Source organism: Globicephala melas, chromosome 7, assembly GCF_963455315.2.
Source record: "Globicephala melas chromosome 7, mGloMel1.2, whole genome shotgun sequence".
NCBI classification, from domain to species: domain Eukaryota; kingdom Metazoa; phylum Chordata; class Mammalia; order Artiodactyla; family Delphinidae; genus Globicephala; species Globicephala melas.
In genome coordinates this window covers 93,539,723-93,552,733 of record NC_083320.1, presented here as the reverse complement: position 1 = coordinate 93,552,733, position 13,011 = coordinate 93,539,723, and the positions used below count along the sequence as shown (strand labels likewise).

General features: G+C 34.8%; 1 protein-coding gene across 5 annotated transcripts in view; it reads right to left on the bottom strand.

The window, feature by feature from the left end:
* Positions 1-13,011, bottom strand: part of ZRANB3 (zinc finger RANBP2-type containing 3) — a 261,611-nt gene that overhangs the window by 97,868 nt on the left and 150,732 nt on the right. The gene's annotated exons all lie outside the window — the stretch shown is intronic.

The following is a 13,011-nucleotide window of genomic DNA, read 5'->3' as shown; positions in this document are numbered from 1 at the left end:
ATATGAGTCCAAGAACTGTTTTTCTGGCTATTTAGATAAATTTGGGAGCAAGTTAAAAATCTCCCTGGCTCTATGAAAATATATTATGTCACAAAATAACTCAAAATTTTAATGTAACTTAGAAACACCATGAAAATCTGAGATTAGAATCATGAATACCCAGAGTGTAAGCTCCTTAATGGCAAGGACCATATCTTATTAATCTTTGCATTCTTAGCACCTAGCATTGTGCCTAACATATAATAAGTAGCTTATGAATTAATGAATAAATGGATGAACTGACTAATGAATACACCCCACAGTTCTTGAGAAGAGCAATTCTTTAGCAAGCAAAAACCGAAGCAACAACCAGAGTTTGGAAAGGTACATGTGGTTAAATGTGGCAAATTAATCATATTTATTACTTGTTTCTATGAAAACCCTTCTAACATGAAAGGAAAGGAATTTAAAAGGTATTCCAGGGGCCTTCCTGATGGTGCAGTGGTTAAGAATCTGCCTGCCTATGCAGGAGACACAGGTTCGAGCCCTGGTCCGGGAAGATCCCACATGCTGTGGAGCAACTAAGCCCGTGTGCCACAACTACAGAGCCTGTGCTCTAGAGCCCAAGAGTCACAACTACTGAGCCCACGTGCCACAACTACTGAAGCCCGTGCGCCTAGAGTCCGTGCTCTGCAACAAGAAAAGTCACTGCAATGAGAAGCCCGTTCACCGCAATGAAGAGCAGCCCCCGCTCGCCGCAACTACAGAAGGCCCGTGCACAGCAACGAAGACCCAATGCAGCCAAAAATAAATTAATTAATAAATAAATAAATTAAAAAAAAATAAAATGTATTACATAATAAGAACAAAGAGAATAAGAGAGAGAGAGAAACAGAAGACGAGGATTTCAAGCAATTTTTGGAAAAGGGAAAGTAAGTAGAGGAGATGTCCTGGTTAAAACATGGTGAACTGAACACAAATAGTATCCTCAATCAAAATGAGTCCAAAGACATAAAGATATATTAACCCACCAGGACAAACAGAATGAAAGAGAAACAGCAAACAATGTGAACATACTTCTAGAAGCAAAAAATAAAGTGAAGAAGCTAACGAAACAGAGAAAGCTGAATACCAAGGACCTAAAGAGGGGTGTCCACAAAATCCCAGAATGTCTCAGGAATTAAAAAGATCAGGTACCTTAGAAGGTGGGGATAAGTGTGACATGATAGCTAAAAATGGGGACACTGGTTGAAAGACTGTATAAGGCATGGTGACATGCCCTGATTCTCTCCCCATCCCATGCCACCCTGTTACTATCCCCCACCATGAGATTATAGTTTTATTCTACAAGAGAAATTGAACCAAAGTTTAACCTAGGGAAACCAAAAACAGTAGAAGGTGGGGGAAAGGCGCCATATGGAAACCAGATAGATTGAGATAAAGTCTACATACTAAGCATTGAGTACATTATTCTCCTTCCCTTGTTCATGCCAAAAACATGGTAGCCAGGTTTAAACCTCCGCAACACTCACAGCAGAAGAATGGACAGTTCTTTGTTTCTTTTAAAAATTTAAAAGGTCAGAAAGATGTCCTCCACATAATGACATTTGGGGATTCCCCAATGAAAAGCTCATCCTTTTCTAGTCAAAAAGCTCTTCTAATGAGCTTTTTAACATCAGTTTTTAATACGAATGGCCATTAAGATATTGAGGAGAGCCTCCAATATGAACAATGAAGACCAAAACAATACCAAAAAAAAAAATTCAGAGTAAACATAAAATGCAGCCAACAGAAGAAAACTTTAAAATAAAAAATAAAACAAAATAATACCGAAAACCCACCCAGCAACAACAAGCATCCAAAAAGAGGAGGTTACAAGACTACAGGGAATAAGGGGAGAAAGGGTAAGAAAGGATGGCTAACAATTCATAACAGTTTAGCTCTTTTCTTTAGCTAAAACAAAAATTCAACAGAAGAACCATGTGATAAAGGAGGAAATCTCTCAAAAAAGTAAAACAAAAAATAAAAATAAGAAAGTTAAAGGACAAATATTACATAAATAATAGGAGTTCCAGAAAGAAACATTGAAGGAAAGGGAAAGAAAAAGTTAAAATGAATAATTCCCAGACATAAGCACTCAAGTTTTAAGATTAAAGGGACCAATTAGTGTCCATCATTTGAAAAAAAGAACACAAACCTAGGCACATATTTATGAAATTAAACAGTAACAGGGTAAAGGATAATCTTACAAGCTTCCAGAATAGGGGGGAAGACAAATATATGAAACATGGAAAGAATCAAAAGTCAGAATGGCACTATGATTCTTAATGGCAACCATGGTTATTAGAGACAATGGAGAAATGCTTCAAATTCCTGAGGAAAAATGATTTCCAAAACAAAAATCTATACCCAACCAATGTAAAAATCAAGAGATTATCTATAAGCAAACATATAAAGATTCAAAAAATGTACTTTCTGTGCACGTTTCTTAGGAAACCATTCAGGGTTATGTGTTCAGAAAAAAACAGGAAATATGCTAAGAGGAACAAAGGAAAAAAAATGTACAAATGACCCTGTAACATCTGGTCATATCAGATGTCAAGGAAGCAATTAAAGACTAGTAGGGTTCTGTCAAAAGTACCATATTGAAGACAGTCCCTTTTGTCAAATGTGGGACAATCGGACCATCAATAAAGATAATAAATAAAATGGATTGAAAAAATATGAGATAAAAATAAAACCTCTCAAGCACTCAAGAGACTAGGATTAGAAGGTAATTTCTTCAACCTGCTAGTGTATGAAAAAAAACAAAATAAGATAAATGTTATGAATCATACACTGAAAAGTACATAACACCATAGAAATCAATTTAAAAATTAAATAAATGGAAACAAATCTCTGTTCATAGGTTGGAAGGTTTAATATTATTAAAGTGGCAAAACTCCCCAAAATGATCTATAGATACTATGCAATCTCTATCAAAATTCCAGACGACGTCTTTGCAGAAATCAACACACTGATCCTAAAATTTCGATGAAAGTGCAAGGGACACAGAGCAGCCAAAACAAACTTGAAAAAGAACAAAGTTAAAGGACTTAACTTTACTAATTTCAAAAATAAAAGCCCTCACTGGACACTATTAGAGAATGCTAGCAAAACAACTTATTATTTTGAACACTCATAAATAAAAAGGAAAAACTAAGCATTTATCCTGCCTTTTGTAAACAAAGAGAACCACTGAGTGTCCAAATAGTGGATGAGGCATGGTTGGTTCCTTTATAGAGGCATGTCAGGTAATAAATGAAGAAAGAGTATTAGAATATCACCATTTTACAATGTCTAATGATTTAATAAATCATGTACTGAATGTTGATAGCTACTAACATGACAAAAAGAGAGTCCTTAGATATCACAGGCCTTCTAATGGAAGAACACAACATCCCTAGAAAAGTAGAATTGCTAAAAAAATTGAAATCTCTATATCAAATACAGAGGACAGAGGAACATGTTAAATAACACCATGGAGATGCAAGCAGCAAAATCCAGATTACAGACACAATTTAGTTTCTTCAACAAATTAAAATTAACCAAATAAACAAGGAAATAGAGGAGAAACTTGGAGACTAAGAGAGACTTAGATTAAGAGAGATCTATCATTTGTAATGTGTGAGCCTTATTTGAGTACTGACTCAAACAATGGGGAAAAAACTTAAAAAACTGTACAATTATGATATTCACAAGATAACTGAGAATTGAAACACTGAGTTTTTAATGTTATTAAGGGATCATTATTAATTTTAATCTTTTTATGCATGATAATGGTATAATAATTAATTTTTTTTTAAAAAAAGAGTTCTTACTCTCTAGGTATATTTACTGAAACATTTTATGGATAAATTGTGATGTCTAGGCTTTGCTTCAAAATAATACAGGGTGGTGGAGGTACATGAGATTATAACTAAAACAAGATTGGCCATAAGCTGACAAATGTTGATGCTCATGAAGAGTACATGGGGGGCTCATTACTTTGTTCTGTCTACTTTTACATATATTGAATTTTTCCATGATAAAACATTAAAAAGAAGACCAGAAAATAAACTAAGAAACAAAAGTCATCGAATCCAGGAATGGAACGGCAAAAGAAAATTCAGAAAGACAGCTTTGCACCATGCCTAAAGAAAAACCAGTCCAGAGTGGAGCAGAACAGGAGGCTGTGGGAGGGAGGCCTCCAGGAAATAAGAAAAAAAAAAAAAAAGAAGAAGATAATTCTATGAGCTTGTATGGCCTTTTGGAAGTTGACAGATCTGTTGAAGTCTTTGAGTAAAAAAAGAAAAAAAATAGTGATAGCTATATAGAAAACCAAAAGATGGAATAAAAGGGAATAATTAAAGATAAAAAGTTGACCAAGAAAGGAAGAGTCAGCTATTTGATTTATTAGAGAACAATATTATTTAGTCTATTTAGTCTATTTATTTAGCCAATCATATAAACACGGATACTGAATTACCAAATAATTCAAATACTGAAAAAGGAATAACAGAAAAGTGATGACATGGGGTGTTTAAATTACTACTCTTTCACTTTTTAGTTTTGTGATCTGGACAAGTTACTTAATCTTTTCAAGTCTCAGTTTACTCATCTATAAAATGGACATATCAATCATGTAGGATTGTTTAAAGAATTAAAGATAATACATCTAAAATACATAGCGTAGTATCTTATACATAAAATAACATACCATATAGCCAATAAAAAGGCTGTATTTTAGTTATTGATATAGAAAGACATCTTAAAAATTGTGTTCAATGAAAAAGCATATTCCAGAAGAGTATGCATACTATGGCCCAATTTATATAAAACTGCCTCTCTATCTCCCTACCAATCTACCTATCCTTATGTAGCTAAGCAGAGAAGCTATCTAGAGGGGAAGTCACTATAATAAATTAGTCCTGGTTACCTCTGGACAGTGAGAGTTCAGTTAATTTGTACTGATTTTAAAATTCTTTTCTCTTTGTTTGATTTGATAAAATAAGTATGAATCCTTTTCACAAAAGCAATAAACTATCTTTACATTAGTAATATTTAAAAAATAAAACAGAGAAATTAAAAAAAATAAAATAGGGAGATTGGGATTGACATGTATACACTGATGTGTATAAAATGGATGACTAATAAGAACCTGCTGTATAAAAAAAATAAATAAAATAAAATTCAAAAATTCAAAAACATAAAAAAATATTAAAAAATAGAAACAAACCAACAAAAACCTAACTTGAGGGTTTCAAATTTTGTATTTTGCATTAAGAAGTTCTCATCTTTCACTTTGTTACCTAAAAAAACTAATATAGCTCCATGAAACAACCCTTCATGAATTATTTACTCTCTGAGGAAAGAGAATATTCCTAGTCCATCAAAAAGTCTACAAATAATAAATGCTGGAGGGTAAAGGGTGGGGATAAAAGGAAACCCTCCTAAAGTGTTGGTGGGAATGTAAATTGGTGCTGCCACTATGTAAAACAGTATTGAGATTACTTAAAAAACTAAAAATAGAGTTACCATATGATCCAGCAATCCCACTCCTGGGCATTTATCAGGAAAAGACAAAAACTCTAATTTTAAAAGATAAATGCACCCAGTGTTCATAGCTGAATCACATAAGTTTTGATATGTTATCTTTTCATTTTCATTCATGTCAAAGTATTTTCTTTTTTCTTTTTATATTAAGTTATTTATTTATTTATTTTGGGCTGTGTTGGGTCTTCCGTTTCTGTGCGAGGGCTTTCTCTAGTTGTGGCAAGCGGGGGCAACTCTTCATCGCGGTGCGTGGGCCTCTCACTATCGCGGCCTCTCTTGTTGCAGAGCACAGGCTCCAGACGTGCAGGCTCAGTAGCTGTGGCTCACGGGCCCAGTTGCTCCGCGGCATGTGGGATCCTCCCAGACCAGAGCTCGAACCCATGTCCCCTGCATTAGCAGGCAGACTCTCAACCACTGCGCCACCAGGGAAGCCCCCATGTCAAAGTATTTTCTAATTTCCCCTGTGATTTCTTCTTTGACTCATTTATTACTTAAGAACATGTTGAATTTCTATATATTTGTGAATTCCCCTAATTTCTTTCTGTAATTGGTTTCTGATTTTATTCCGCTGTGGTTGGAGAACACACTTGTGATTTTAATCCTTGTAAATTTATTGAGATTTGTTTTATGGCTTAACATATGGCGTATCCTGGAAAACCTTACGTGTGCACTTGAGAAGAATGTGTATTCTACTGCTGTTGTGTGGAGCGTTCGATAGATGTCTGCCAGGTTTATAGTGTTTTTCAAGTTTTCAAAAAAAATTTTTATTGAGTTATAGTTGATGTAAAGATTAATACAAATTTCATTTTAACAGTGTATAAAAACTTGTCCCTGTATAGCTCCAAAAATAAATAAATAAATAAATAAAATAACTTATAAAGACAATGTTAAAGCATGAGACAAGATGATAACTAAGTGAAAACAGTAGATGACAGCATCACATGTAGGCTATGTTAAACTTTAAAACTATGTAAAAATTATTAGATATATGGACAAGCATAGAAATAAAAAAATGAAAACAATTTACTTGTTAGTATAGTTGGATTATGTTATTTTTCCATTCCATTTTTATTGTATGGTGTTATATATTTTATTGTCTTCTTGTCATATATACATATGAATATTTTACTATTTCTTATATTAAGCCCAAATCTACCTCCCCATTAAGTTTCATTCCTTGATAATAATGTTACTCTCTGAGACCACAAAGATAAAAGTCTAATTCCTTTAAAACATGACAGATCTTTAAGTATTTAAAGACTTATTCCCTCTAGGTCTTCTCTTTTTCAAATTCCTATAGGCTTCCTAAGATCAAGCACTACATCTTACTCATCTTTGTATTGCCGGCAGCTCTGAAATAATGTCTTAAATATAGCAGGCAATCAATAATATTAGGCATTTGTAGAGCTGAATATGAAATCCCCTCATTATTCCGGGAACCCTTTCCCAGATATGTTTTCGTTTGTTAACATGCTTCTTAAAATGTGACTTTTAGTTCCCTTTCAGTTCCTTGTATTCCTTGTCTCCAGTGACCTTCTAAAATCCACTCCAATCATTCTACTCCCACAGCAATCATCGATCCTGAAAAAGAGCTCTACCTGGTAAATTCAGACCTTCCACTCTTTAGAACCTCCGTCCTCCTAGCCCTCTTGTTCACTCACACCCACTGTAGCTTTACTATCTCATCAGGACCTTTAAGTCAACTTTTACCATATCCACAATAACCTTCCTGTCTTCACATCCTTCCTCACCTTACTTTGATTTCCGAGTCCATACATTACCTTTGTTTTTATCAGTATAGTATAATTTCCCTTGTCCCACAGTCCATGCATTGCAAGCTAGTGAGAAAAAGAAAAAATCTTGGATCGACCCAACTATAAGCCTTTTCCAAGCCTCTACCCACGCTGCGGGGAAATATACCTTAGAGAAGACTGGTTCCAGTACAAATCTAGAATTGCTGATCTCAATTGGTTATTCAGTGCTGCACCAATTCTACCACACTAATCTCATTATCTCATTCCCCCATTCAGCAAAATCTCACACCATATCAATATTCATCAAAATCTCACACCATGTCAACGTTCATCAAACTTTTAACCCTCAACTTTTCCATTTCTCTGAAACTTTTCCAGTTTCCTAGAGAAAATAAAAGTATGCAAACTCCCTCAACTTCTAGCCAGCCCAGAAACTATGGATATTGTAAATAATATCATAAAGCCATAAAAAGGCTGAAGGTATTTAGGTATACAAAGAAAGGACAAATAAGTAAAGTACAAAACAACGTGTATGTTTATAACAACTAGTAAAAAATAGGAATTTGCTTGAAAAGGCACACAATTTATGCAGAAAGATTAAAAACTACACACAGTTGCCTAAAGGGAGGGAAACTGGGGTGAAAGGAAGATTTTTCAAAGTATATACGTTTCTATCGCTTTAGAATTTTGAACCATGTGAAAATGTTGTCTTAAAAAATAACAAGTAAAACTTGTGAATATAATCATGCGTGTCCTTTCATGCATGCAGTGGGGGGATGGGAAATTATTATTTAATGGGCACAGTTTCAGTGCCCATTAAAGTTCTAGAGATGGATGGATGGTGGTGATGGCTGCACAACAATGTGAATGTACTTAATATCACTGAACTATAAACTTAAAAATGGTTAAAATGATAAACTTCCTCAAGTATATTTTAGTGTAATAAAAAAAACCCCACAATAGTGATAACTAAAATAACAACACAAAACACCCTCCAGTGCCTTCCTACTGCTATTATGATGAAGAACAAGACCCTGTATAATATGACCCCTGCCTAACTCCATCTTGCCTTGAGACCCTCTCTTCAATTCACTCAAGAATATTCAAGCTGAACTGAACTTCTTCTAGTTCCTCAAAGGCATAGCAGTCTCTCTTGCTCTGAGCCTTACCACAGAAAATTCTTCTTCCTGGAATGCAAATAAATATCACTTATTCACAGGATGCCTCTTCTGTCCTCTCTGACTTACTTTTAGTTCACTCTATTAAACTCTGCCATAACATCCTTTGCTTCCCTTTTATGACACTCATCACAACTATAATTATCTAGTTAGCGTCTGACTAGAAAATTCAATGAAGGCTAGGACCACTTGAGTCTTGTTCTCTAATGCATACCTGATGCCTAGCACATGGCATGGCATGTAACAAGTACCCTATAAATATTTTTTGAATGAATGGATTAATTCAAAATTAGACCATACTCCTGATAGTCTAATCAATGAGCAGAGTAGAACCATCCCTTACCCTAGATGCTACTTTGATTAGTGTGCCCTAATATTACTTTATTTTTATCAGTTATGACAGACACTTGACTTTAATTTAGCCTAGCATTATTTAAAACCAGAAGTCTTTTTGAACTGAACTACTGATAAAAGGTGAGGATTTCTCAAATCCCTTCCGCACAAAGCAGACTTTCTAAGCCTAAGTGCAGAATTTATCCTATTAATTTTTATCTAGTTAGTTTTCAAACTCATCTCTGCCATCCAGTATATTAACTATTTCTCTCAGATTCGAGCCATTTGCAAATGGAGTAGACCTGACCTCTATTTAGCCATGGATTAGAACATTAAATGCAACAGTGCTAACGACAAGGTACCGTGCACTTCCATAAAAGACAGCTTTCTTGAAGCTGACATGACCTACTAATTAACACTTTTGGAGAATGACTATAAATACCTTTATATGTACTATCACCCAGGATTTTCCCTCTCATAAAAATTTAGACAACTATTTCTCCTAAGAGGTAGAATGGGCACAAAATATCAGCTGTAAAGAAAGTTCAGAAATTTTGATAAATTACTATAAAGATATTCTTAACCTTTAAGCATGACATCAGGGAGGTGGCTGCTAATAACGGGATGCATGGTTGGACTATCTATGTGTCCTTTTTTTCTATGTAGAGGAACATTTTTTAAAGTTGCCATTGCCAAAGTCTTTCTTACTGCCAGGAAAAGTGAAAAAAATGTAACAGGAAGTCACATACAGGACAAGCCATTTAACCTTGCCAGGTTCCTATAAAATGACAGAGGGGGACTGCATGATTGTAAAGTCTTTCTAGCTCTAACGTGCTAATGGTTGAAACTGAATGTGCTGCCTTCTCCAAGTCATATTTGTATTTATAGCTTCTTCTAAATATAACCTAGTAGAGTGAATGATGTAAGGAATCTTGGATATGAGATGCTCTGATTGAGTAATACTTTCTCTTGTTCCTCTCAAAGCAAACCAGGTAGGTGGTTACCTACACCTAGACTTCTCATCTCAAAATCACATTCATGTAAGTATACTTCTGTTTACCATTACTTATGTATTTAATAAACTTTACAAAGGTAAAGTTACATTTTTACTCAAACTTCATTTAATTTTATTTTTAATATAGTCATGACATTTCAAGTATAAAATAAGGGTCTAGAACTGAATAACTAACCATAATTTGGCTTCTGCAAAATTATAGTGTGAAAATGACAACTTCATAGAATCCAAACATTATGGAAAAAAATTTAACATTCCATAGACTAACTTAAAATGCCAAGAAGTGCCTTGATCTGAATCAGAGTCTATGAAACCATAGGGCTTTCGAGGTAAAGAAGTAAAGGAATAACATAAAACTTTTGAAATGGAATCTGAAAGAAAATGCCTTGAGAAGCATGATGATAATCTTGAAATGGCTTTCTCTCGTAAACAGGAAATAGAACACAATCTCTCTAATCATAAAGCATTTCATAAACTTTTCTTTGAAACAATGTCTACATTAATAAGCAAGAAAAGGACAGGTATACACTTCTAACACTTCTAATGTCATGTGACAAGTCCTAATCAGAAAACAAACAAAAAAAGAAATGTATTCTGACCAGTTAGGTTTTGCTAGTCCCCAAAATGTAATTAATATATTAATATATCTGTTTCATGTAGACAGACGTTTGACATTTATAATCTGCAAGAATTATAACTAAGGGCTCCCCAACAATATCTACCATTGTACCTATTTGGTATTATATCCTAAAACTATTTATTATTATTTGTGTAGAGGAAGACAACTGACTTTTTAATGATAACTTTGTGCTAGGACACCTTAATGAAATCTCTTTGGTTTTGAACATTTTTGAGCTCATCGTCTTGGGTCTTCTAAATAAATAATATCAGCTGCACATAATAATAATTTTGCCTTTTTCTTTCCCATTTTTTTTTTTTTTTTTTTTTGCTGTACGCGGGTCTCTCACCGTTGTGGCCTCTCCCATTGCGGACGCGCAGACCCAGCGGCCACGGCCCACGGGCCCAGCCGCTCCCCAGCACGGGGGATCCTCCCGGACCCGGGCACAAACCCGCGTCCCCTGCATCGGCAGGCGGACTCCCAACCACTGCGCCACCAGGGAAGCCCTTCTTTCCAATTTTTACCTCTTATTTTTCTTTTGAGTAGTTGAACTAATGCCTGCAGAATAAAGGTAAAGTGCGTGACAATTAACACCCTTGCCTTGGTTTTAGTGTTTCATGTGATGGTGGCTTTGGGATTAAAACACATACAGATACATAAACGTATATATTATATGTGTTGATATGTATATAAATATCACACATGAATAACTTAAAATTATTAAAAACTGTAATCAAAGGTGAATGCTGGGGACTTCCCTGGTGGTGCAGTGGTTAAGAATCCACCTGCCAATGCAGGGGACACGGGTTCTGAGCCCCAGTCCAGGAAGATCCCACATGCCGCGGAGCAACTAAACCTATGCGCCACAACTACTGAGCCTGCACTCAAGAGCCTGCGAGCCATAACTACTGAGCCCACCACTGCAACTACTGAAGCCCGTGTACCTAGAGCCTGTGCTCTGCAACAAGAGAAGCCACCACAATGAAAAGCCCACGCACCACAACAAAGAGTAGCCCCTGATTGCTGCAACTAGAGAAAGCCCACATGAAGCAATGAAGACCCAACACAGCCAAAAATAAACAAATAAATAAATTTATTTAAAAAAAAAAGATGTATGCTGAACTTTATTAAATTCTATCTCAGCATAAATGGGGAAAATGAAATGAAGCTTTTCCTTTTCATTATTAACATGGCTAAATATATTAATAGACTTCCTAATATTAAACTATGGCTGCATTCCTGACATAGATTCCATTTGCATATGGTTAATGTATTAGGCCATTTAATGAGTATCTGGTTTATACTAATATTGACTATTTCTGCATTTATAGTCTTAAGTAGAAAAAGAGCCTTGGTTCTTTTTGTGTGTGTGCTATCTTCTCTGATTTTGGGTATCAGTGTTAAACTGCCTTCACATAAACAATTTGGAAGGATTCTTTGTATCTCTGTGCTTTAGAGCCCTTTAAAAGGCATCAGAACATCACAACCACATAGGGATATTTGAGGGAATTGTAAAAAGAAAAAAATCAAATACACACACACATACTGACAAAAAAGATAAGGGACTCATATCACAGATAAAGACCTGATGCTCACAATATATAAAGATTTCCAGTACATCAATAAGAAAAAAACCTAATAAGCTTAGTAGAATGAAGGGCAAAGAGCACAGATAACTGACAGATAAAAGTACAAATGACTCTTACATATATGAAAAAAATGTTCAGCTTCACTTAGTAATGTGCAAGAAGACTAATGTGCATTAAAACTACTATCAAATCACACTGGCAATACAAAATAATTTCTATTTGAATATGTTGGCAAGGTGTGGGGAAAGAGACAATCTTACTGCTGATAGGAATATAAATCGGTATAAGTTTTGTGGAGCATAATTTGCAAACGTCTAAAAAATATAAAAATGCAAATGCCCTTTCTACCAGCAATTCCACTTCTAATAAATTTATCTTACAGGTTTATTCCCATGTATATTACATGAAATATTAAAATACCTAAAAATTATTGAGAGCTCACTATGTACCAGTCACTGTTCAAGCCTTTATAAATATAAGCTAATTTAAGTCTCATAATAACTCTGAGGAAGGAATAATTATTCTGTTTTTAGAGCTGAAGAAATTAAGGGATAGGGAGGTAAACTTATTTTCCTAAAATGAAACATCTGGTAGGCACTGAATATGAAAATAAAACACAGGTGGTCTAGCTCTAGTTTTACATGCTCTTTGACACTATAATATACTACCTCTCAACACGTGCAAGGATATGCATTGCTGCACTGTATGCAACAGCTATATACCACAAATAAATGTCTATTAATAGTACACTGCATAAATCAATTACAGGGCATCCAAACAGTAGAATACATGCAGCATTTAAAAAGAAAGGTCAAAGCTCTTCTAGTAACTGATATGCATGGATCTCCAATACATAGTAGGTGAAGACAGCAAACTGCAGAACAGTGTGTATGTACATTACAATACTATATATGTAGAAATAAAATGAAATACCATTATACACACATAACCACATGTGCTTTTTCACATA